Source organism: Lissotriton helveticus, chromosome 4_1, assembly GCF_964261635.1.
Source record: "Lissotriton helveticus chromosome 4_1, aLisHel1.1, whole genome shotgun sequence".
Lineage (NCBI taxonomy): Eukaryota > Metazoa > Chordata > Amphibia > Caudata > Salamandridae > Lissotriton > Lissotriton helveticus.
This window is the reverse complement of record NC_136063.1, coordinates 1,680,080,743-1,680,108,493: the sequence shown is the minus strand read 5'-3', so window position 1 is coordinate 1,680,108,493 and position 27,751 is coordinate 1,680,080,743. Positions and strand designations below refer to the sequence as shown.

At 42.2% G+C, this 27,751-nt stretch overlaps 1 long non-coding RNA gene across 3 annotated transcripts in view; it reads left to right on the top strand.

Moving 5' to 3' along the window:
- The window catches only part of LOC144827645 (uncharacterized), a 172,098-nt gene that overhangs the window by 20,300 nt on the left and 124,047 nt on the right, over positions 1 to 27,751 (top strand). For all 3 annotated transcript variants that reach the window (XR_013610282.1, XR_013610283.1, XR_013610284.1), the window contains exon 2: positions 11,131 to 11,520. This is a non-coding gene — a long non-coding RNA (uncharacterized LOC144827645). The remainder of the gene's footprint in view (positions 1 to 11,130; positions 11,521 to 27,751) is intronic.

The window sequence follows — 27,751 nt, the reverse complement described above, 5'->3', positions numbered from 1 at the left end:
GTACTACCACCCTATCTTGTGTTAACAGTATCCTACCTCCCAGGTGCACACAAAGGGGGTTGTGGTCACTAAAAGCACTATCCACAATTGAAAACCCGCAAAATTCAAACTGAGAGCCGGAAGAAATCAAAATATGATCAATAAAGAATCCCACACCTCACCCTTTAAAAGAAGGGACAGAATGTCTGCTATGGGGGGCAGACAGAGACATTAATGACATCAGATCAAATTCATTGAACAAATTATTCAGTACGACCCCCTGGGAGGAATGCTCAAAATGAAATCCCTGCATCCTTGCACATCCCAGCTCAGACATACATACAAGATTAGGGTCTCCACAGGGGTGAATGTTAAAATCTCCAGCCACCATAAGATTGTGCGTAACAGAGCCGCACGACTGCCTTATATAACAGCCCAAATTGGCAATCTTGCAGTCTCCCTGTGGGCTTATTGTGTTATAAAAATTAATAATGCCCATACTATCCTTTCCCCTCCTCAGGACAATAATTTGAAAATCTTTACTAGCAGAGGGTAGTGGATGAATCTTACAGGACACAGCCAGAGATATAAAAGTAACCAAGCCACCCTTAGCTCTGCCACAAACTGACGGGGAAGCTGGAACAAAAAAAACTTTATAAGCCTCTAAAAATAGATCACAGTTCACCAGCCCCGTCTCTTGGAGGCAAATCATTGAGAATTGTCTGATAAACTTGATCCCTAAAGGATCCTGAAATTTAGCTGCCAGTCCTGCGATGTTCCACAAGACATTATTTAAAACTACGTTAGGAGTCACCCCATGATTTACTGCCAATGAAGAAACCCTCTGCTGTGGTTCAGTCCCCACACCCATCTCTGTCCCACAGCCCGCCTCAGTTAAAATGGGATGGCCGGAGGACCCCTGTCGATGGGAAATCTCTTGTAACCTGCACACTTGTCACTTTTTCCTCATGTAATGCACTGTTTGCTACCTCATGTATTTTGTTTGCTCACAATTGTCACTTTTACCTCATGTAACCTAACGTCTGCTTTTGTAATTTGTTCACTTGTAATTTTCTCCTCATGTATCATTACTGTTCCTATTGTGAAGCGCTCTAACGCCTTTGGGTAAAGTCTGCGCTATATAAAAACGCATAAATAAATAAATAAAAATATAAAAAAAATACATTCTTACAAAGTCAATCACACTCATCCAGCCTTGATAAAGGTGAACATTTATTGGACAGCTCTAATAGGGGAACGGGATAGTGCCCCGTTGTTTGAGACAGAACCCTTGGAATTTGGAACACTTGAGTTAGTGAGCCTTATGGGATCAACCTTATGAAAGATACCCAGAGGAAGGATCTGGATGTCCGAACCCCGATATCTGTAGCTAGAAATGGCATCCCGTAGGATACTATCCATGAGGAAGGATCTATTGAAGTTCACAATAATGCTATCACCCCCTCCGGGTTTCCTCGAACTCCCTATCCAGCCAACAAGACGCATCATGATGATATTACGTTCCACTCTTACACCCACAGAGGTATTATTCGATAACCAATGAAGAACCTTATTTTTAAGTTGCTTAGTATCCTCGTGGGACCCTGGCAATAGCGGTGGCTCATTCCCCAGGATTACTACAAGGGGTGTGGATTGCGGGGGAAGATTGATAAAAGATAAATTCTGGACGACACTTGTTGACTGCCCCTGCACTCCTCCTATGGGCTGCCTGATCTATGGGGACCCAGACCCTGATGATGAATGGCTAGAACCTCCCTGGATGCCTGTCTATCTCGGGTGTCATCTACTATCCCGCCTACTGCTTTAGAGGGTAAACTCTTAAGGTTGGGTTGGACTCCACTAGGGGGCCAAGGATCAGGAAAGTCTGTGGATGGACTGGGCACATGTATAGCACTGGAGGCTGTGATGTCTCTGATCCTATCCAAAGCCACAGGTTGAACTTGTTGAGCAGACTGTTACGCTCTGTTAAACATTTCTCGACCTATCCATAATAGGGCTCAACTTGGCATTCAACAAGCTTTTCAGAGTTGAATTAAAGGCTTCCATCATAGCCGCATGAGCTGTATTTTCAGCTGTCGTACAGATGTTACATTTTTATTGGCTGCCTCAGTGGTTACGAAGAAAGCTACACGTCAGGCTGCTAAGGACAAGGACAAGGACAAGGATAAGGATAAGAACAGGGGGTATAACTCTACTTCCCCAGGTCTGGACACCACCTTGGAGAGTTCCGAGGATGAGCTCCCCCTTAACTCTACTTCCTCACAATGTGAGGGGCAGATTGAAACTACAGAATTAGGGGTCGAACAGGCGAAGGATACATCCAAAGTGTTGGACGTCCCGGTGGTTTTAACTAGTCCGGCTCAAGATGGTCTGAAGAAAGATGCAAAAAGTACAAAAGAAAAGAAAGATTTTCCCTTGTTCTTAAAGAAAACTACCCCAAAATCCTTAAACCCGCAATCCTCCTCCCCGACTTCAGGTATTGCCTCCAAACCATCTAATGCTCCATTTTCAGACGTAGGACAGGTCTCAACAGCATTAAAATCTTCTAGAGTCTCGGGATTAATGCAACAATTTCCCAAAATGAACTGTCCAGGGGTTCAGCAGCAGCAGATGGATCTGATTCAAACACAGTCTCAAATACAAATTTCCGCAACATCTCTCATATCTTCAGCCTCCCTGAATGATGAAGTAGAAAATGAAATATTTAATCTGGATTCACCTTCAGTGCAAGATATAGCCGATAAAAACAAGGAGGCCTTGGCAGAGACTTTAGCGAATCCAGTGACACTACAACCAGTGGCATTACAACCCACTATAGCTACAATAGCTTCAGATAAGGCCTCAACAAGAGTACCATCAAAGGCCTCATCGGGCTTATTAATTCCATCGGTACAGTTGAACTCCAAGAGGGGAAGTATGAGTGTCAATACCGATACCTTGTTTGAAAACTCCAGCCAAAGCCCAGAAACCGAGGGGAGGTACCAGCTAGGCATCCGAGATATGCTGAATTTGATCCCAGAAGAAATACGGGAAATGAAAAAAGCTCAGCAAGTGGATATTGCTGCCCTGCATTTAAGATTGGAGAAGTTCGAAGAAACAATGTCTGGTTTGCCGAGTAGACTACAGGAGGTGGAGGCCAGAATCTCTGTATTAGAAGACCAAGTGAATATAGCTATGGTTGAGGTTGAAGAGGTGGCCCAAAAGAAAACATTTCTAGAGAGTAAGTTAGAGGAACTTGAGAATCATTCTCGGATGTCAAACCTTAGGATTGTTGGGGTCCCTGAAGGTATAGAAGGTTCCCATCCTCTTCAGTGGGTCAATTCATTTATTCAACAGAAAGTGCTGCCAGAGTTTGAAGGCGACCCCACTATCACAAGGGCTCATTGAGTTCCTGCCCAGCGCTTTCCTAAGTCTACCATTCCCAGAACTATCTTACTGAATTTTGCGGATTTCCGGATCAAGGAGAGGATCCTGACGAAAGCCATTCAGCAGAGACAGTTCTCTGTGACAGAAACAAGCAAATGTCGTATATTTTCGGACATGACTGCCGCTGCTGCCTGGAGGAGAAAATAATTTGTTAAAATTCTCCATTTAGTTAAAGCGCATGGTGCACAAGCCTGAATTGCTCAGCAGTCTAAGTTGAGAGTTTTGGTGAAAGGGAAATTGTTTTATGTTCTCAGATCTAGAAGAAGCACAATCCCTCTTGAAGGAGATCTCAGCAGGGGCTAGTATCTGAATAAACATATATGGGTAGTTTCAACAATAGTAATAGTTCAGGATTCCCTCTCCCATTATGCAAGCTGGTTTGAATGCTCCTTAGATTGCTTTTATGATATTGAAGAGGATCTTTAACCCGGCAGATTTATTATTTTGCAGCACATGTGCTTTTTGTATTCAATATTTGTAGTACTTGCTGGTAATTTAAACTATTAATAGTGATCACCTTGCTGGGGGGGGGGGGGTCAGGGACTAGCGGGGACACTCGGGGTGTGATTTCATGACACTCAAGATAAATGGGAGGGGTGAAATTTGGATAGCATGGATCATAGGGGTTTTTCCACATTTCAGGGGGTGTTTTTTTTCCTTTTGGGGTGGGAAGGGCGTAGGGGGAGTAAGCAATGGTAAAATGGGCAGTAGCAGGGCTTGGAATGGGGGGTCCATATACAAAAATATGGACCCCATTATAAGCTGGCTAGCCTCGTTTGCACATCAAGTAATTTTTTTACAGGAGACACATTTAAAAACAAATGTTCCTAAAATATTTCTTACAAGAAGTTATTCTCATGCTTTCTGCGCTTCTGCGGGTCTGGCAAAACAAGGAGTAGCGATTTATTTCTGTAGGGATCTTCCTTGGGAGTTTGGTCAGGTGAAGAGAGATTCTCAGGGGAGATGGATATGAGTTGAGACGAAATTGAATGGTACAAGTCTGCATTTCATTAATTATTACGGCCCTATTGTGGATGACACGACTGCCCTGTGTAAAATCAGTGAATTAGTAAGAGGGAAACCCGGGAAATTGACTATGGGAGGGGATTTTAATTTTGTCCAGGACCTAAAAAAAGATACCAAAAACTGAAAAGGTGATTGAGGCCTTAAAACAGGAACACATTTTGATCAACCCCTGGCGAATTGCCAACCCACTAAAAGCAGAATTTTCATGTTACTCTAGTCAGTTTCATACGGCCTCCTGTCCTGAATCGATTTTTTCTTAATTTCACAACCTCCGATATTGTAAGCAATCCATTTTCCGACCATTTTCTTATTAAACTTAGTATAGAAATTGGGGTGAACAAGAGGACAATATCCAGGTGGCAGATGGATCGGCTCCTTCTACAGGATCATCAATGGGTGATAGATACCAGAGAATGGATTGTCCAATTTTTTAAGATTAACCTGAATACAGCAGAAACTTTCTCTGTTTGGGGGGCGTTAAAGGCTGCCCTTCGTGGGCGAATGATTGCATTGTCCGCCTCTCTTGTTAAAACAAGAAAAGACAACATTTTTAAACTCCAGCAGGCCGTCGCAGAAGCAACATAAAACAGATATACACAGCCCGCAGGGCGGGGGGATGCTAAAGCAAAGTTAGATAGGGCCAAACTTGAGTTAAAAGAGTTTTTTACTCTGGAAGAAATTGCTAGCTCGAGAACCTACCAACAGCGGGTATACGAGGAGAGTCAGATGGTTGGTAAGCTGCTCGCTGGGACTGTGAAAACTAAACAGGAGGCATCCACTATTACAGAGATTATAGATCCCAAAACCAGTGTGTCTGTAACAGGTAAAGAGGAGATAGCTCAAGTTTTTTTAGATCATTACTCCCATCTATATACAACTAAATATAAGGCTGGAGCAAGCCAAATTAGCAACTACTATGACGGAGTCGAGCTTCCCTCTCTCTCAGGGTCTAGGGCGGATCATCTTTTGCTAGATATCTCCGAAAAAGAGATTCTAAGGGCTATTAAGTCTATTTCAGGAGCAAAAGCCTGCGGCGCTGATGGCTTTCCTATAGAGTTTTTTAAAAACTTTTTCTAAAGAGTTGGCCCCGTTCTTGGTAATTTCTTTTAATAACATCACCCATGGAGTATGTGTTCCCTTTAACTTTAAGGAATCTATACTGGTTAGTTTTGTAAAAAAGGGTAAAAATTGAAAAAATTTAAATTCATACAGGCCTATTAGTCTCCTTAATGCTGATTTTAAAATATTAATGAAAATCTGGGCACACCGCTTTATGCCGATCGCCCAGGAGCTTATCCACTGTGATCAAACAGGTGTTGTTGCAGGGAGGTACATGTCTACAAATACTCTATTTTTAATTGATAATGCAATAAACAATAAAATACCTACCCTTATTACTATGGTCAATGCTGAAAAAGCATTCGACCTTGTCAATTGGGAAGCACTTTTTTTTGGTTTAGGTAAATTTGGTTTTCCGGCTCAAGTGCTAAATATGTTAAAAAAAATCTACCAAGGTGCTCAAGCTCGGGTGATAGTCAATGGAGATGTAGTATGGACCATGGAAATAAATCACGGTACTAGACAAGGGTGCCCGATATCCCCTCTTTTATTTACTTTTTTCATTGAACCCCTTTGGTAAAAATTCGGGGAAATGCCCTTATCAGAGCTCCATGCGAAGGGATATCAAAAGTAAAATTTTTGCGGACGATATAATTATGTACCTGTCCCCGGAAAAACAGACCGTGGAAGAAGCGCTTTTAGAATTTAGCACATTTGAACAGATAGGAGGCTTTAAAATAAACCAAAAGTAAACGGAGGTGTTATTACTTAACTCGAATAGTGACTGTCTACCCTCGATTTTAAGAACTCAGGCTCAGAAAGATGAGCCAATCAGATACTTGGGCATTAATGTCTCACACCATATAGACCAATTATTCAATCTAAACTATACAGCTGGGCAAATTAAAATTCAAACTTTACTAGATAGTTGGTCCCTTTTGCCCTTGACATTGATTGGGCGTGTTGCACTCCTAAAAATGTCAATTCTTCCTCTATTAATATTTTTGTTTGTTAATGTACCTTTAAAAATTAATGTTAAATATTTTAAGGAAATCGACACTATGTTCAGGGAATTTGTCTGGAATAAAAAGACGGCCAGGGTCAAACTGCCTACACTACAATTAGAGATTAATCGGGGGGTTTAGCTCTACCAAACATCCGCACATACTATGAAGCTGCGTTATTGGATCTTACGGCACAATTGTTGGATCTGAATGATTAGATAGACACATATTTTTTTAAGAAGATGATTGCTGAGTCCGGCACGCATTTCTAAAAACATCTAAATTACCAAAAAAGTCGCGCTATAAGACCATGCGCGATTATGCTGATCGACTTCAATTGTTGTTTAAACAAGCTAATGTTTCCAGATTTGCCTTTCTGAAATTAGATGAATGTAAGGGGTTTGGTCTGCATATCCATTCAAGCCATGTTAAGATATGGAAAGATATTGGCCTGGAGTACTTGGGCCAGTTTCTTATTGGTAATAAAATGATTCCCTGGGAAGGAGTAACAGGCACGGTAGGGAGCCGAATGAAGCCAGGGTTTTTAGAATATATACAGATTACAAATGTTACCAAAAAATATATATTCCTGGAAAGTTGGGCTCCAACTCCCATAGCTAATGTGTTATTCAAAGTAAACCTGAAGGGAGTTGGAAATTGGTATTCCTTACTTATGAAGCATAAGGCACTTCCCCTGGTGGATGAATTTTTGCCAAAAATAACCCGGGAAACAAATTGCACTTTTTCTCATCATGAATGGCAGGTAATATCCCAATTAAGAAGTAAGGCTCTAAGAGCGGCTAATTTTAAAAAGATCGCCTTCCTGCCGCGATGGCTGGCTTATTATACCCTGGAAAAATTAAATAAATGTCATCCGGAAGTAGAAAATAAGTGTTTTCGATGCCTCTCCCACGGTGAGGGAGATTGGCTCCACACGTTTTTTTACATGCCCGAAGCTAGAGACCTTTTGGGAAAATATTTTTTTCGGCAATGAGCCAGTCAATTAAAGAAAACATCAACTCTGAAACAGAGGTAGCTCTCTTTGGACTTACTAAAGACAGGTCAGAAGTGACCAGAACTGAAGAGATATATATATATATTTGCTCTACAGTAGCCCGCTCATTAATCCTACAAAATTGGAGGTTGGAGGAGGCTCCATCTTATCTTAAATGGGTAAATAAAATGGCAAGGAGATTCGAGAAAGCATATGCTAAACGGGTTGGGGGAACAAAAAGGTTTGCAGTGGTTTGGAAGCTTTTTGACAACTTGGCTGTACCACAAGATCTTTAGCACTTTAGCAAGTTTGTACTTTAGAAAATTAAGCACTTTCATGCACAGCACTTTAATGTCAAATAAAGGTTTTTGTAGTGTAGTAATAATGCCTAGATCTGTCAAATAGAAAATAAACATTTGCAATGCAATAGGTCTCGCAGTAATTAAGTTTGAGCTTTTGGCATTGCTAAATATTGCAACACTAATTGCAACAAAAGTCAATAAATTGTAGGCCCAAAAAAAGTGTATTTATTTTTGTAGCAATGGTGGCATGCTGCACTTTAGATGAATATGTTTAAAAGTAAAGTGTGCCATACTGCGATTGCTGCAATAGTTAATGTGGATGCGTTAACAATTGATGTGTGCAGTGATGGCTAGTGGTGTGTGTGCCTGTAGAAATTGTGCACTGATGGCTGGTGGTGTGTGCCTGGTGGAAGTGTGCACTGCTGGCTGGTGGTGTGTGTGCCTGGTGCAAGCGTGCACTGACAGCTGGTGGTGTGTGTGACTGGTGAAAGTGTGCACTGACAGCTGGTGGTGTGTGTGTGCCTGGTGAAAGCATGCACTGACGGCTGGTGGTGTATGTGTGCTTGGTGAAAGCGTGCACTGACGGCTGGTGGTGTGTGGATGACTGGTGAAAGTGTGCACTGACGTCTGGTAGTGTGTGCCTGGTGGAAGCATGCACTGATGGCTGGCGGTGTTTGTGCCCGGTGAAAGCGTACACTGACGACTGATGGTGTTTGTGTCTGGTGAAAGTGTGCACTGATAGTGTGGTGGTGTGTGGTTGTGTGTGTGTGTGTGTGTGTGTGGTTGCGTGTGTTGTTGTGTGTGAGGTTGTATGTGTGTGGTTGTGTGTGTGGTTGTGTGTGTGGTTGTGTGTGTGGTTGTGTGTCTGTGGTTGTATGTATGGTTGTGTGTGTGGTTGTGTTTGTGGTTGTGTGTGGTTGTGTGTGTGTGGTTGTGTGTTGTTGTGTGTGTAGTGTGTGTGTGTGTGTAGTGTGTGTGTGTGTAGTGTGTGTGGTTGTGTGTGTTTGTGTGTGTGTGATTGTGTGTGTTTATGTGTGTGTGGCTGGTGCTTCATGTTCTCTGTCTCCCAACCGTCTACATGGACCCTCAGTAGATTGTGATTTCTATCATACTTATCATCAAGCCATTGTAACAGCCACTGAAAGCACTATGCCTGCTCACTTCACTCTCACAGAGAACAGAAGCACAGCCCTCATAAATGAAGGAGGAGATACGCCCAGACAGAAGTGGGTATGAGGCAGTAGGTACCTCAGATATATCTTACCGTTCTGGGAAATGTACGGTGAGGGAAGACCAAAGAGAGGGGGTCAGTGTGGCAGGCAAATATGTATATTTTGAAATATAGGTGCAAATTGTACCATGCTAGGGATTGGAGTGTGACACTTGACTCGTGGTCATAATAGAGGCACAGGCAAAATGAAGTTTTTTTATGGGAACGGAGGGGGCAGCCATTTACAATATGGGAAGCAGCAACAAACTAGCACTTTGGAAAAACTAAAGAAAATTTGTCAGTGTGTGGTACTTGTGTGCTTTTGAAGCAGGACTGCGGGTAACTATTGCTAAAGAGGTTCGATGCCATGCACGAGATAGTGATAGTACACTACTCCTGGTGTGGTAGTATAGTGAACAACATGTGGGCACCAACAATATACATATCTTTATGCATTTAAAAATATAAAGCTATACACAGATATTACTCCATCTAGCCAGACAGAAAGACGGTTGGTTGGACAGACAGGCGGAGGGTTGCAGGGGAATCGGGGAACAGACTGAAAGAAGAACCGACAGACACGCATTGATGGGCGGATTAATAGATGTATGGAAGGACAACGGACTGACAAAGACAAATAAATAACATTAAACTTATAGACAGAAGGGAGAGATAACTGGATTGACATATCAATGTACTAAAACATGGACAAAGGACAGCCACTAGACTGATAAATGAGAGAAAGGAATGGGTGGATACAGGAATTGTATAGAGAAGTACACAGAGAGGCATATCTACAGTAAAACATAACTGGGCCCTGCCCAGCCCCTGGCTGCCTGGATGCCTGCTGGACTGGGAGGCTGGAGGACTTTTCCTTGCTCTCACAGCTGTTATTATTCACACAGCTCTACACAGCTTTGATGATGCACCTCACGCACGGGGCTGACGCAGGTATTATTTACACAGCTCTGATGATGCACCTCAGGCATGGGCTCACAGCTGTTATTATTCACACAGCTCTGATGAAGCACCTCAGGCACGGGGCTGACGCAGTTATTATTCACACAGCTCTGATGTTGCAACTTAGGCACGGGCTGACGCAGTTATTATTCACACAGCTCTGATGATGCACCTCAGGCATTCATATGTGGATGCCTGTTGTGTTTTAGCAAGTTAAGCAGCAACATATAACAAAACACTAAACTCATAGGTACATAATAGCGTTATACTACAAATATATGTTCACATATGCCTGGATGTAAGGAAATCTCATCCTGTTTTTTTAACTCTCCATGCTGTCTCTCTGCTCAGCTTTTGCCTGGAGTTCATGAAAGACCGCATGGAGATTTGCTCACAAGAACCGCAATTTTCAGTATTTTGCCACTTCTAAAAATAAAAATAGACATTAAACACATTTATTCGGTGTGTATTTACCTGTAAAAATCAGTAAAAAGGGAAAACGGTGAGCTTTACTCATACTATAGGCAGTACTTTTCAAGTTGTCCTCCACTAGGCACCACGTCAAACACCGCACCTGTGCAGTGCTCTCCAGCACCTTATCTAGGATCTACCCCGCATACCACCTGTACCACAGCTGTCTGTTATGAGCACAGCCCCAAGGCCAAGAATAGAAGGCACGAAGACGAGGCTGAAATCCCTTCACCCTAAAAGATCCACATACCCATTACTTGTGTGGTTGTATGCAAACCAATGCCACAAGACTTATCTCCTTTAAGTGCCATAAATTTACGTTAGTTCAAATTAAGACTAAACCACTTTGTTTACGTATTTTAGCTTTTACTTCGCTTCCCGAGTATAATTCTATGCACTGTGTGAAGGGCAGCAACCTCCCCCAGAAATTTATTATTATGATAATCGTCATAATCATTAGTATTAATGATATTAGCTAAGTATTATAGAAAAAGTTCAAGAAATTACACAGGGTGTCAATATTTACATTACTGTATATTTCAGATGTGATTATTTTACAATCATACAGAATTCAGCCAATTGATTATTCTTATTACTTTAAATATTTGAATTGTTGTTAATAGACCGAGGAGGCTAGAGAGTGAACTAGATTTCAGTTGTTTTGTTCTCCGCTGCCAGGTTGCCAATAGCTACATCTCACCACTAAGCACAAATTGGCAAGGTTTGTGTGGCAGAAAATGCCCCTGGAATCCCGCCGCGGCAGCACCGGAAGTCAGGCAAGGTCGCCTGTGAAGGGGGCGGGGCCGCATCCGGACCGGAAGAGGAGGCAGGCGGAGTAAATGCGTCTCGCGGTCCAGGTCTCCTGTGAGCGGTGGAGAGCCCCGTGGGCACCAGCAGGAGGTTGCGCAAGTGTTGCGGGGCTCCCTTGACCAAGAGGGAGCCCCGGGAAAGGAGCTGGCAAGAGCCGCAGCGTGAACTCTGCGGAGGGGGCACGAGGCACATGCCCGGTGCCGGCCCGGTGCCTGCCCCTGCCGCGTGCTGAGAGAGGAGTCCCCCGAGATTGGCCCGGTAAGTTCAAAAGGGCTGGGGGGTGTCTCGTGCACTCGTGTGTGTGTATGTGTGCGACGGCGGGGGGGGGCTTGGTACACTTGTGTGTGCGCGTGTGTGTGTATGTGTGCGGGGGGTGTGTTTCTCTGTATGTATGTGCATGCGTGCATGGGCGTTCGTGTGTGTCTCTCTGTGTATGCTCATGCGTGTGTGGTGTTGGAGCTTCCCAGGAGACAGCAGCTGGCCACAGCGAGCGCGTTCGCGTGCGCGTGGCCCGCTCCGATCGCCTTCTCGGAGAGAAAATGCACGCGGCCAGGTGCTGTCTCCTGGAAAACAGAGTCGGTAACAATAGATCTCTGGCGAGATAGTGCTTTGCGCTGTAATCGCCACGAGACCTAAAAAAGGAACCATTGAACTTCTGATTTACTTGTATTCTTGATAATTATCTGGCACTAGTCACTTTAGGTAGTTTTTAGATGGAAAGGGGTAATTAATTGTTGTTTTGATGTTTATGAACTTAGGGTGTTGAGGACTCTTTTCTACTTTCCATTTCTTCATTTCTTTTAAAGATGTATATATATCCTGGTTTGGCGTGTCTCAGCTTTTAATTGTACATAGGGTATATGTGCTATGTATGTATGATATAAGACATATGTGCTATTTGTCAAAATATGAGTATTATTCCTCTCTGATGATTAATACTATGTTATATATTTTTTTGTCTTCTGCTATGCTCAATAAAAAAAATTATTAAAAAAAAAAGACAATAATTGGGGATAGAGGTCTATGTGGCACCTCATTCAAAGTTCTTCGCAGGGGTGATGGAGCAACGTTATCTGGTGAGCCAGCCCCCAGCCCAAGACTGCAAAGCGAACTTGAGGATTCAGAAATTACTTCCCTTAATGGGTCTGTTGGCCCAGCCAGACTAGAAAGTAGGCCCTTTGATGGAGATCTAGAGAGACGCCTATTCACAAGTTCGATCTCCTTATCAATAACCGATGCAGCCCTTTACAAAAAAGTGTCCATAGTTGCAACATTAGCCCTCATAGCAGTTTTAGGTCCTTCTTGTGTGACTTGGGTCTTCCGCCTCCCCATAGTTCGAAAACAAATCAAACCCCCAAAATATAATTAGTAAATATCCGCTAGCAAGTTACGTAAGGATGCCAGCATGACACAAAAACCTTGGATATTGAATATGTCTCCTTATCCCGCAGTCTTTTTGTCCGCAGGGAATCACAACGCGGTTGTTACAACGACTGCGTTGTGATTCCGCATACCATTACTCTGCAAGTCGTAACAATGACTTGCGGAGGAGGGGGGATGCTGGATGTTGGAATAGTAAAACTTACTATTCCAACTCCAGTCTGTGCGGACAGTAGGGGAGGTGTTGGATTTTAAATCCTACACCTCCCCCCCCCTCCGCAAGTCGTTGTTCCGTCTTGCGGCGTAATGGTATGCGGAATCACAACGTGGTCATTGTAACAACCGCGTTGTGATTCCCTGCGGACAAAATGTTTTGTGGTAAACGTTGTTTACCATGGATATTATGAGATATGCCCGATTAATAAAGTGTTCCCACAATAGTCCCCGGCCGTATGACTACAGTGATTCAAATACGACCCATTAATATAACGCTCCACCCGGGAAAACATTTCAATAATAGTAAGGTCAATTTGGCTCCACAATAAGACAGAGAGGATATTGTCTAAAACATGAAATGTAGTTAGGTTACTAATATCCATAATTAGTTAATTGAATGTATCCAAAAGCAGTACATATCCATAATATTATGCAATCTCAGTTTGTATATTATGAAGGAGAAAATGGAAAATATGACAAGATACAAAGTCTAGTGTGTTAAGTACACAGGTTCCATAAAATCTAAATAAAGCTTTGAAAGTGGCATGGGGAAGTTAAAAATGAAGGCGTCAGCTTCAGAAGAACCAAATTAAGGTTCTCAGGGATGAAACAGGCATTCAAGCATGAAACTTAACACCCTTAGCAAGTAGAATCTGCTGGACTGAGAAAGGTCTTCTCTCAGCAATGTCAGGACAGGATCTGCTAAATTATTCTATGTGACACATAATTAATACTCAGTAGGAGGTTCTCAAAGCTTCTTTCCACCATGTGTAAATGCAGCTACCGTATGTTAATTATATAACATGATGCAAAAAGATTTATTTATTTTTTATTTTGAAGGTTTTATATAGCGGGTATCAGAGCGCTTTACAAGCAGATATAGCAAATAAAACTCAAATTACAGACAGAAATGAATAATAGTTATGATCCGAGCACACATTCATACAAAGAATGACAGCATGTAAACATAATTCATGTGAACTTGGGCAGGAGAAGAGCTTTAACTTCTTTTTTGAACGATAGAGTGGAGGGATTCCGTCTGGTTTCAGAAGGTAGTGCATTCCAAATCCTAGGGGAAATTCCAGAGAAGGCCCGATTGTATGTTTTCTTCTAAGAAAATCATTGTGGTTTTAGTAGAAAGTTATTAGCGCTTCTGGAGTATCTATTGCCTCAAGATAGTACTAGTTTCTGTGACAGGTAGCTCAGAGAATTGTGGTAAATAGCCTTGTGTGTCATGCATGGGATTTTCAGTTGAACTCTAGCTTCAAAAGGTAACCAATTGAGGGCTCTTAAGTTTGGGGAGATGTGGCAGTTTCTTTTGGGGCCAGTGATGAGTCTAGCAGCTGAGTTGATTGAGGCTCTTAGGGGGGGCCATAGTCGACCTGGGGAGCCCGCAAGGGCTAGCACTCCCATATTCATTTCTGGGGAGCACTTGAGCTTGAACAGCAAGTTTGAGGTCATTTGTGGGGAGGAAAGGTTTGAGTTTTCTTAGGATATTCATTTGATAAGTTGCTCCTTTTGTTGCGCTGCTGTTGTGTTTCTGCATGTTAAGGCTTTTGTCAAGGGTAATTCCCAGTGATTTAGTGGAGTCAATGATAAGAGATTGGCAGTTTAGTGCTGCGAGGTGTTTCAGCCAGACACTGATGATGGTTGATTGATTGAGGGGAGCGATGAGGAGGAATTCTATTTTGAGGGTGTTTAATTTCAGATGGTTTTCAGCTAACCAGGTCTCGGTTTTTTGAAGCGTTACGTTGAGCGATTTGAAGTCTTCTGGTGAGTGGATTTTTAGGTAGGTTTGTGTATTGTCCGCGTACATATGATATTGAACATTAGAGGAGCTGAAGAAGTCGGTGAGTGATTCCATGAATAAGTTGAAGAGAGTAGGAGAGAGGGAAGATCCTTGTGGAGCTCCTAAAGTGACTAGGACGGGATTGGATAGGATTGGTTAGTATTGAATCTTTGTGATCTGTTGTGCAGGAATGAGGTGAACCATTTTAGGACTGACCCCGATAGCCCCATTCTGTGCTTCGGGATGTTAAGTAGGTTGTCATGCTTGACAGTATCGAAAGCTGAGGATAGGTCGAGCAAGATTAACAGACAGGATTCATTTGATCAAGAATTTTTGGAGCGTCATCAATTATGTGGGTCATGGCTATTTAGGTGCTGTGCCCAGTGCGGAAGCCAGATTGGTATTAATCTAGCAGGTTGAAATGATCGATGTGTCTGCTGAGCTGTGTCTGAACACATTTTTCTAGTAGTTTGGCCAGCGTAGGAATGTTTGATATTGGGCGATAGTTATTTAGGTCCGCTGGATCAGATGTTGACTTTTTTAGAATGGGGATTCCTGCCCAGATTTAAGGTTATCTGGAATGATTCCTTGCTGGAGAGAGGTGTTTATGATCTTGGCCCACAAAGGCAGTAACAGAGGAATGAAGTCTTTTAAATGGCTAGCGGGGAGGGGGCAGAGAAGTGAGCATTTTCGCTATTGCATCTTTACTGTATGAGGTGAAGGAGGCCCAAGAAGCATTGTTTTTTAGGTTAAACTTAGAGGCGCATATGAGTAGGGCTCCTGTGGAGGGAGAAGGGGTGTCCATGTGAATGCCAGAATGGATTGTTAAGTCATTGAACAGGTCCTCTTTTATGTTTTCTGTCTTCAGCATGAAGAAGGAAGCAAATTCTTCGCAATTGGGTAGGGGATCTGAGTTGGATTGTGGGGGTGAGGTATGTCCTTCGATTGTGTTTTTGTTAATTCAAAGAATTTTTTGGGCCGGTTTTTGGCTTAGATTAACATTGTTAATGAACATGTGTAAGTACAATATATAACTACATGAAAATTTTAATTGCTCTGCACCAGGATAAATTTAGGAACCCAGAAAATGGGGGAAATAAGGACGGGTGATGCAGAAAGTGTTGAATACTAGGCAGAGGAATGGCATTATAGAGTCTCAACCATCACCATCATCAGAGCAAGATCTCCATATAGCTAAAATCAGCTTCAGCTCTTCTAGTGACAAATGAACTCACTCATAATACACCTATTTGTTTTTGTCCTAATAACCCCAAAGTAACGATACACATCCGCATCATATCAGAAACAAGCATTGACAAACCCAGTAGGTTTGGCATTGTCTGCCAGCCTCTTTGATTTGCCAATGCTGGTGTTTTTTTAATGTTTTTGTATACCTACTTTACACAAAGATGTCATGTCATTTGAGATGTCATCAGTGATGTCATCAGTGATGTCATTTGAGATGTCATCAGTGATGTCATCAGTGATGTCACTGACCATGTCATGAATGATGTAATATGTGACATCATCAGCAGTGGATTGCGGGTGCGCGATATATAGTTAGTGCAACTAACTATATATGGAATTTCAATGGTTTTGTGTGAGTAAAATAAGGTTTTTTAAATGCTAATTCCTAACGATATATGGTCTATAACCTATGGTTTTTTCAGTGAATTTTCAAGGTTTTGTAAATGCTAATTCCTAACTATATATGGTCTATAACCTATGGTTTTTTCAGTGAATTTCAATGGTTTTTTAATAGCAAATATCATAAGCTGTCGAATGTCAAGTACGTGGTAAGTAAAAACATTTTCGTGTTTATGCACACTGATCTGCTTTGAATGCTGCCCCCCACCCCTCATTTCTATTAGGAGTACTCTCTCTTTGCAGATAGTGAAGGGTAGTTAACGCAGGCCTTTGCCCCCGTTGTAATCCGTCGTGCCTGCTTCTCTCTCCATTTGATTGATTGTTCTCTTTGGTTCATTCTCTATTTACAAACAAGCACAGAGTCGCAATACTCTGTTTAGTCTTTGCAGATAGCGAAAAATCGTGTAAAAAAACAAAAGAAATCGAGCAAAATCATTAGGCCACTAATGGGATCTCTTTTTGACCTCGCTAAAATAGAAACATTAGGAACAACCTGTTGAAAATAGCAATGTGTATGTACATAAGCGGCGTTCATTTGTGTTCACAGTACCCCTTGTTGATTGTTTGAATCGAGCATTGAATTGTTCGAAGTTGGTTCTCTTAAGGATCTTCTCTGCCTGCAAACGAGGAAGAATAGGAATATTCTCTCTCCCTTTGCAGATAGTGAAGGGTAGGTAACGCAAGCCTTTAACACGTCGTACCTATTTCATTCCTCATTGATTGATTGATTGTCCGAACATTGACTGTTTGGGAATTAGTTCTTTTTGGAGGTATTCCCTGTTTGCAAATAAACGTAGGAAAATCTTTGCAAGTAGTGAAAGGGTACGTAATGCGGACCTTTCTCCCCCGTTGTAATCTGTCATGCCTATCTACTCCCCACTGATTGATGCACCTGTTTCACCCGGACCATTTACGAGAGATAGGTCATCTGGCCCGACAAGAGAGCACCCCTAGTGAAAAGGACATATGCAATAATAACGAAGTGATCACTGTATCCTGTTAACAGAAACTTTAGCATGAAACAACCTGGAAAGCAAAGAATAGGAAAACGAAAATCAGTAGGCCACTGATGAAATTTTTATTAAATAACGAACGAGGAAACGATAACAATACGTAATGATAAAACCTATTATTGTCCTAGAAACAAGAAACGTTAGAAGTAAGCCCGTAATAAGAAACCTGAAAACATCGCCCCTCACTGCCCCAAAACGTGTCTGGCCCACCGCCTGCCACGGCCAAATAACGGCAAACTGGGAAAGATAGAAGTCAGCAGACATCCGCCCCATTCTAGAAACTTCCAAAGGGCAACAGGTTTTCGGCTACGCCCAGCCGGAAGCAACACATATAAGGCGGGTCCTGCTGCCACGCCTCGGCCAGGAGATCATCACGTAGGGTGTAGCCGGAGGAGAGGCCGAGGCCAGCGGGACCCGGCCAGGGGGATTGACAACACTGGAGAGTTTTAGGGGGGGGGGAATATCCGTGTCCTCGACCCTCCCCTCTCTCTCCCAGTCCGGCCGCGGTGGCCCTTGAGAGTTGCAGGTTGTCCCTCCACACTCTCTCCCGGTCCGGCCACCAACGGCCGGGGGCTGGGGCCGACGGGATCCGGCTGCAGCCGATGAGCCAAGGAACCCGTTCATGGGGCCAGAGCAAAGGGCGTCCGGCCGCCATCCACCGGAGGTCCGGCCCAAAGACGGACGGGACATTTCTTCTTTCTTGAATAATTGCTGCAACAACCCTGGGGGGGGATGTCTTGCACATGCCTCCGACCCCCCCCCCTCTCGTCCTCATCGCCTGGTCCGGCCATAACAAATCTCAAGCGAGACGCCGTGGGGTGCACTGGGAGGGAGAGACGGTGCGAACAGGCCTCTCCCGCCTCCCCAGGTGGAGGCTTCCCACCTGCACCCTCAGCGCTCCAGGCGCCCGGAAAAGGGTTCTTCCACTGTGGCGATGCTGCAACGTCTCGCCCGGCAGGGTGGAGCCCGTCCGCTCATTTGACCCCGCGATCGCCAGTAGCTACCGAACTCTCAAAATGGCGGTCGACCTGGCAAGAGCGGGCCCAGCATAAAGAAATGGCCCGGTCACTTGTTGACTCCACCACCGTAGTCCTCCACGATCTTGAAGATTCTAGAGGAGCCGCGGGAGTCCCCGACCCCCGCAGACACCCCCGATGGGGAATGACTGCCATGATCGCCCGTGGAGTGACGAAACTGTAGCCGCGGGACGTCGGCGCTCCCATGCTGGCGCCAGCCTCAGTTTGAATGACTAGAATCCTGCAGACCTCAGTTCCGGTGAAAGCACAGTGTGACCCGGTAGGAAAAATTGTTGCACCCCCTCCCCTTTTTGACTGATGGTTCAAACCACCGATCCTTTCCTTTGCCCTTTTAACGGAACTTTGGACTGCCTCCCCCCCCCCCGCGGCGCCCCACGCCGTTATTTGCTGGGCGGTAACTTACTAGACATCACCTTCGTGCCATCTACATTTCAGCGCGTTCTGCTGCCTTGGAACTATTCGCACAACAGACTGCTACTGACGACCCACCCCCAGGCAACATCTTCTGAATTTTCATAATTTGAAAGAACTAGTAACATGTCCTCATCAGGAATTTCCTCTTCAATCATCTCATCAGGAATCTCCTCATGAAAAGTCTGCAATGATGATTCTTGTAACTCTATGGTCTCCAAACATTCGATAAATTCGCCATCAAGAGATTGATCAAAAAAATCATTCAAGTCATCTCCTCCTTGTGAGAATATTTCATTATTGGTGCTGTCAATTTCATTAAATGTAGTGGGTAATTCAAAAGAAATTGCCACGGTCTCTTCATTGTTTAAATGTTTTTACTGTTTTTGTTTTGTTGTATATATTTATAAGTTATTAAAGTTTTATATTCCTACTACTTTGTTGGAGTGCTATATATTTTTAATGTGACACATAATTGTAAAAACTTTGATGTACAAAGAGTCATCCCTGGAATCTTCCGCTTCAGGCTCGGTCCCCTCCCCAATCACAATACAGGATGGTTTTCAGATAGTATGAACACGTGTGGTGTGACGGATCTCATCGGGTGTGGGCCTTGATCTACTATAACTCCTTTGAAGAGGGGTGATTCTTTACAGCTGGGGCCATAAACTACATCTGCAGGGCTAGCTGATAGCCTAGGACCGGCCTGGACAATCGGACACAGAAGAAGAGGAGTGTCAGAGGGTGCGGTAGTGAATAGGGCGAAAGGGAGGTGTCGGGCGGGCACAGAGTGTGATTCTCAGGGAAGAGCAGCGCAGATGGGGAAAGGTTTATTGCCCATGCATAAGACAGAGAGCGGGGGTGAGCAGTGCCTGGGGAAGATGCTTGCGAGGGTGGGGAGCCATGCTACGAATCGACAGCGTGCAGAGAGTGGGTCTGGTCAAGGCATCTAAAATGGCTGCCGTGCACAACAAAAGTGTGGCATTTCAAAAAAGGCAAGATGGCGCAGACAATGTTTTTCAACACTTCCTCATTTCCTTCGAATCGAACGTTAACAGACGTTGGTGCATATTGCCAAATTTAAGCGATATTTATCGCTAACGATGCTTAGCAACGAATTTTTTTACCGCTAAGCATCGTCAGAAATTATCGAAGATAAACCTTGCTATTATCAAGGTTTATCGCAAATGCGATAAAAAACGGCCGCAATGCATGAATATCGCTAAAAAGTCAGCGATATTCATGCATTACCGAGCTAATGCTCTTAGCCATGTTATCCACCTCCCATTGGATAACATGGCTAAGAACTGCTCAGGGCAGGTGTTAGTTTTTGGAGATATTCGCGCTTAGCGCGAATATCTCCAAAAGTTGGTAATAGGAGATAGATATCTTGCATGTTGTAATGCAAGTTATTGTGGTATATGGAACTCATACCATAATCTCTCAGGAAAGCAGAAACTGATCCTTTTGGGACCGCCTGAGAAGGCCTAGGGGGTGAGGGGTACTCTACTTTGCCCCCTTTTCACGTTCCGAACTATTTTATTTTACTCTCTTCTGTAATTACACAAAATGGCAGCGATAAGATGCATCAGAGACAGACAGTGAGAGAAAGGAGGCCGGCGATGAAGAAGAGATGTCAAATACACATTGGAGATAATATAGTGGAAGAAGGGAAGTAAATATGAGTAAACTTACCATGTAACATAAAAATGTTGCACTCTATACTATAAGTCTCATTTTATACTACAATCACTTCGCTACAACCTCATAAATTAAAAATAAAAATGAATAATGTCTCAACCAATTTTTGATTTCTAAATATAAATTTATTCTTCTGAATTTTCAAAATTTGAAAGAACTAGTAACATGTCCTCATCAGGAATTTCCTCTTCAATCATCTCATCAGGAATCTCCTCATGAAAAGTCTGCAATGATGATTCTTGTAACTCTATGGTCTCCAAACATTCGATAAATTCGCCATCAAGAGATTGATCCAAAAAAATCATTCAAGTCATCTCCTCCTTGTGAGAATACTTCATTATTGGTGCTGTCAATTTCAATAAATGTAGTGGATAATTCAAAAGAAATTGCCTCGGTCTCTTCATTGTGAGCCATTTTATTTTGAAATTGCTTGCTGTAAATTGCAGAAAAAATAATCACTTTCATTTATCGTTTTTAGTAATACATAATATAAAACTAACTTTATCAAGTATTTAGTATAACAGAAGGACTGTAAATAAATAACAGAAAACATTTTTCAAATTATCTTAAAGTGTACAACATAGTTCCCCTTACAAATTAACAACTCATCTTTTTAAAAGTAGGAGAAGTGTTAGTACTGGGTAAACCAAACACCAGAAATTGAGCACCAAAAATTCCTCACAAATGTACCTCAGACAGTAATATCACAAAATGGCTGTGGTTTCCTCTCATTTTAGATATATACATAACCAATTAACTTTCATCACACACAAATACAAAACCAAAGTAACATTTTAATTGGTTCTAAATTTCAACACTTTCAAATGTGTTTTCCCCATGCAATTTTCCATAGGACATTTAGATACGTCTACAGCCTGAATGGCTGAACGGAATTACACCAAACTTGGCAAAATGGTACATCAAACCTAAGAGGTCAGGGAGGATCTACTATGCCCCCTTATGGTCATTTGCCCCTTCGCTTTGGCCTCCTCTTGTCTCTCGATCCTACCGAGAGACAAGATGGCGGCCGCTACGGACTGTTTGCAATGTTTACAGACGCCGGAGAACCAATCAGCTTCGCAAAGCTCCGTTACGCGAAAAGTACGCGAAGCGGAGCGCTGTTACAGATATATATCTTTTTTTGAACGTTAATTTCTCAAAATCCACTGGAGCACATATATTGAGACCTAGCAAAGGCACATCGGGCTACCAGTCCCTACAATTTTGCCAAGTTTCGTGCAAATCCATTCAGCCGTTCGATTATTATTATTTTTATTTTTTTTTGCCCCGCGGGGCCCTTTTAAAACCTCCACATCAAACCTAGAGGGTCAGGGAGGATCTACTATGCCCCCTTATGGTCATTTGCCCCTTCGCTTTGGCCTCCTCTTGTCTCTCGATCCTACCGAGAGACAAGATGGCGGCCGCTACGGACTGTTTGGAATGTTTACAGATGCCGGAGAACCAATCAGCTTCGCTTCACAAAGCTCCGTAACGCAAAAAGTACGCGAACTGGAGCGCTGCCTGGTCCGCTGTTACAGATATATATCTTTTTTTGAACGTTCATTTCTCAAAATCCACTGGAGCACATATATTGAGACCTAGCAAAGGCACATCGGGCTACCAGTCCCTACAATTTTGCCAAGTTTCGTGCAAATCCATTCAGCCGTTCGGGCTAAAAGTGAGGCCAACCGCCCTATGGAAAACTCAATGTTAAAAACATGTTTTGGGACCCCCTTTTTTCTCGGCCCCCCCTTGACGAAACCCCCCCAAATTTTCAGGGGCTGCTCAGAAACGTAATGTTCCATTTTCCTGAAAATTTCAGCCAATTCCGTCCACAAACGCCAAAGTTATTAGACATAGAATTTTCAAAAATCCCATAGAGAAAAAATCCTAACTATATATACCTACTGGCGACCGCCAGTAGGTAATAAGATTTAAAAATGGCCGCAGAGCGTTAAGTGGTGCAATAGACAAAGGCTAAGTGCCGAAACGCGTCTTGCGGGTGCCTGAAGGTTTCAATAAAATGCTGTAAACCTCCCACTCATGAGAGTGCTTTCTTCTTTCTTGGCGGTTAGGATTACCGCATTCGAAAGGACTTTGGGAGCTGACATTGGAAAGCGGGTACACCCCCGCATGGATAGCACCCGCTCGTGAGTGCAACTGGCTGGTGGCTTTGGAGCAGAGGAGATATATATATATATATATATATATATATATATATATTACCTACTGGCGGTCGCCAGTAGGTATATATAGTTAGGATTTTTTCCCTATGGGATTTTTGAAAATTCTATGTCTAATAACTTTGGCGTTTGTGGACGGAATTGGCTGAAATTTTCTGGAAAATGGAACATTTTGTTTCTGAGCAGCCCGTGGAAATTTGGGGGGGGGTTCGTCAAGGGGGGGCCGAGAAAAAAGGGGGGTCCCAAAACGTGTTTTTAACATTGAGTTTTCCATAGGGCGGTTGGCCTCACTTTTAGCCCGAACGGCTGAATGGATTTGCACGAAACTTGGCAAAATTGTAGGGACTGGTAGCCCGATGTGCCTTTTCTAGGTCTCAATATATGTGCTCCAGTGGATTTTGAGAAATTAACGTTTAAAAAAAGATATATATCTGTAAGCGCGCTCTGGGCAGCGCTCCGGTCCGCGGACCTTAAGCGTACCGAAACTTCGCGTAGCTAAGCTGATTGGCTCTCCGGTGTCTGTCAACATTCTAAACAGTCCGGAGCGGCCGCCATCTTGTCTCTCGGTAGGATTGAGAGACAAGAGGAGGCCAAAACAAAGGGGGAAATAACCATAAGGGGGCATACTAGATCCTCCCTGACCCCCTAGGTTTAATGTGGAGGTTTTAAAAGGGCCCCGCGGGGCAAAAAAAACAAAACAATTTTTTTGTTTTTTTTGCGTGGGGAGCGCCCGGTCCGCGAACCGGGAAGCGTTCTGGGCAGCGTACTACAATGAAAAATGAATGATAGACTTTTCAAATGCTGTATGTTAATTGATTGTTGGTTTTGTTGATTATTTTTTATTTTCTTTATTTTTTAAGCATTTTTGTTTATTGTGATTGTGTTTCATAATTTATTAAACTTTCTAACATTTCATTGTCAGAAATTTCATAATTATCATTGAATATACATTGTAGTCTCTGAGGGTGTAAAATGTCCTCATTTTCAAGGAGGTTATCTACTGCTTGTACACATTGCAGTAGTTCTTTGTCTAAAGTTTCATCGAAAAATTCAATATCATTTTCATCATTGATTTCTTGGCTGCTCTCTTGCAGGACAATTTGAAATTCAACTTTCTGTTCGCCTTCCATTTTGCCTGAAATTTAGATTAAAAAAATATATATTAGTAGAGATAGGGCACTGTTGGGATTAATTTTGGGCAGTGTATAGTATCATAGTGGAAGTAGGAATATAAAAAAGTGTATGTGATTTAACGTAAGTAAATTCATAATTATACAAGAGAAGCCTAACTCCATCCATAACTATAACAGAGAAGTCTATCTAAATCTATAACTACTACAGAGGGATAGTATATAACTATCAGAAAAAGTTTACCATATTAACTTATAGTGCACAATATACTTCAGTTTTAAAAATAAAAACTTACCTTTAGATAGAAGTTGAAGGAATTAGTGAAAATCCTATTGAAATGTACACCAAGAAGTAGTAGTCAAAATGGCTGTGTTTTCTTCTCTTCCTTTATATATATTCAGGTATATAACCAATCAAATGTCAGGTAAAAAAAGTAGAAAATGAAAGTAACATTTTCATTGGTTGTCAATTCCAACACTTCAGATGTGTTTTGTGAAGTAATTTACCTCAGGGTATTTAGAGAGGTCTACAGGCTAAATGGCTAAATGGAATTCCAATCAAATTTGTGAAAATGGTAGGGATTGGTATGTAGTATGAGCTAGTCTATATTTGGTGAAATTGTCTCCAGTGGCTTTTCTGTGAACTACTTTCCCACCTTTTTTGATGGTGCGCTTCCCAGGGAGCGACCCGGTACGCGAACCGTTGAGCGCCCCGGTTCGCGAACCTTAAGTGTAACGGGAGTCCACCATTTTGTGTTTCGGTCGAATTAAGATACAAGATGGAGGGCAAATAATGTTCAGAATGGGTAGAAGGGGGCACGGTAGACTTATCTTGACCCCCTAGGTTTTGTGAGGGTGGCTGAGGAGGCCCATATGTGCGAAAAAAAAACATTTTTTTAAAAAATTTCGCGAGGTTAGCTCCCGGTTCGCGTACCGGGTAGCGCCCCAGGGAGCGTACTTTGTTGAAAATTAGTGAAAAATGTTAGAGTAAAATAATAATTGTGAGTGATCAGATGTAGGGTAGCTCTGAGAAGAGCTTTTGGGTTTATGGTACATTTAGGTACTTATAAGTAGGTACCAATGCACATTCTTAAATTCAGAGTGAAAATTCTGTTGCCCTCATCTGAGAAGTGAACTCCATCTCCTCTGTAGATATCTTGCATGTAGTAACGCAAGTTATTGTTGTACAGGGAGCCCATTCCATGGTCTCTCATGTAAGCTGAAACAGATTTGTTTACATGCTTCCTCGACTTCTCAATTTGTGGACAAAATTGGTTTGACCACCTCCATTTCTGTCTTTGGCATATATTTGAATATACCAAGGCAGTCTGAGGAAAAAGTGCCATTAATTGCTCAAAGGGGTCCTTTAAAAGCATTTCCAGACCTACACCAGTCAAAGTGCCCAAGTCATTACCTCCACAGTGCACAATTAACAGGTCAGGTTTGGGCAAATGCATAAAAGTTTTCACCAATGGTATCAATTGGTGACATTTTAATCCTCTGTGGCCAAACCACTTAATTTCCACATCTTGTAAATTGAGGTTAGGTAAATTCCTGTTTTCAGTGTACCTTTGAGCCCAGTGAATATAACTATGTCCAACAATCCAGACAGAAAACATGGTGAGAGAAGGTTCTCCTGCAGTCAGATGAAGTGTGGCAATGAAATGGCAGTTGAAAAAATGAGAGTTTAAAATGAAAAAAACTGTGGAGTTTCTGTGTTCATGAAGCAGTAACAGTGATTGGTGGATTTTGATTGCTGAAAACAGAAAGTTAGGGTGCACGGATGAGTTATTTGAAAGATGTATTTTGAATGGTCAATAAAAAATCATTAAATGAAAGAATGCACTGGATATGCAGGTGCACTGAGAGTTCAGAGTTCAATTGCAACATTGTTGTGTGAACTTGCAAACACCAGAAGTCTTCCAAGAGGTGGTTGCCATGCTGAAAAGGCAGAAAGGGCAGAGGGGGGAAGGGTTTTCATTTGAAAAAAAGTGAGGGAAGAGTTTTGATTGGGTGACATGAGAGATATGTGTGAAGAATTACAGCATTTCTGTGCTTTTGATAGCTGCAGACTCTGGAGTGCATACCTTTTGCTCTGCTGAAGACAAATTGGTGTGTTTCTGAGACTGTTTTCAAACTCAAAGTATTTGCTAAGGTGAGAAAATATTTCTTTAATTTAGATAGAGAATAGTGTGCTTTAAGGAGAAAATTATGAATTATGTGGCGCAAATTGCTTGTAAATATGCTCCCACCTGTGCAAGGAAAATTTAGATTTTTAATGTTTGTGTTACATAGCCATGTTAAAAGTGATACAAACATGCTGCAAAGGCAATTAAAAAACGCTTTTATGTGTCTTAAGGACATTTTAAGTAATTTTCCCATGTGCAGTGTTTTGAAATTATGATTTGAAAATCGTTTTTGGGGAAAAGGAATTGTTTTTAAATTTATGACAAGGACATAATGGTGTATGCTTCTTTATAAGGCAATTGACTGTCCCTGATGTTATTTTTCCCATTTTAATGTAAGACCTTTCTCTGTGGCGCAAATTGCTTGTAAATATGCTCCCACCTGTGCATGGCAAATTTAGATTTTAAATGTTTGTGTTACATAGCCATGTTAAAAGTGACCCAACCATGCTGGAAAGGCAATAAAAAACACTTTCATGTGTCTTAAGGACATTTTAAGTAATTTCCCTGTGGGCAGTGTTTTCAAATTATGAATTGAAAATCGTTTTTGAGGTAAAGGAATGTTGTTAAAATTTATGTGCGCCATATGCCCCCAAATTTCTTTTTCAGGGGTGCAGCAGGGTGTTATTGAGACACCCCTACACCTTTGGAAAAATTCCTAATTTGCGATGAGCTAATTGCTAATTGCAAATTGCACCTTCTTTCATATGGGCATCCTGGCGCATGGAAATGAATGGGTAATTTGCAATTAGCAATTTGCTCATCGCAAATTTGGAATGGTAAAGAATCGCTATTTATTCCTTAAAATTCGCTATTTTGGAAATGCAAAATAGTTATATGATACATATGGCGGTTGATGTCTAACAAGATAAGAAGCTTAGGGATAGATTTATGATGACTGGCGCAATGAAGTGGACATCACTTACTTCATTGGTAGAGCTTTACATGTATTATGTCCTCTGTATTCTTCATCAAGCGTAACTTTAATCTGCAATCCTGAGTAGGCCTCACCTTAAACAAACCTCTGGATAGGCCACATCTTATCGTCATCCTGAATTAATCATTTAAAATGCTAGGGACAGATTTATGATAGGTGTATGCCTCTTTTGCGCCACTTACAAAACACTGTCCATGGGGAAATGACTTAAAATGTCCTTAAGACACATGAATGTGTTTTTTTAAAGCGTTTGCAATTTTTTTGGGTCACTTTTAACATGGCTATGTGACTCAAACAGTCAAAATCTAAATTCACCATGCACAGGTGGGAGCATATTTACAAGGAATGTGCTCCATGGGGAAAGGTCTTATAATGTAATATGGGAAAAATGACATCAGAGACACTGAAATGCCTTATAGAGAAGCATACACCATTATGTCCTTGTCATAAATTTGCAAACCATTACTTTTCCCCAAAAACGATTTTCAAATCATAATTTGAAAACACTGCACATGTGGAAATGACTTAAAATGTCCTTAATTCAAAATTTGCTATTCCTTATTTTGCGATTGCACTGAAGGATTTGCAAATTTTGCGATTCCTTAAATGCAATGTATCAAACAAAAAATATGTAAAAAATGACATTAAGGATTTGGAAACTACCACCAACTTCTAGTTTGTGGTAATTTGCGAATTCTTTTCAAAAAGCATTTTTTTCCAAAAAACAAAAGGTGCCATATGACGCCCATACATGCCCTTAGGGCATGTATGTGCGCCATATGCCCCCAAATTTCTTTTTCAGGGGTGCAGCAGGGTGTTCTTGAGATACCTCTGCACCCTTGAAAAAATTCCTATTTTG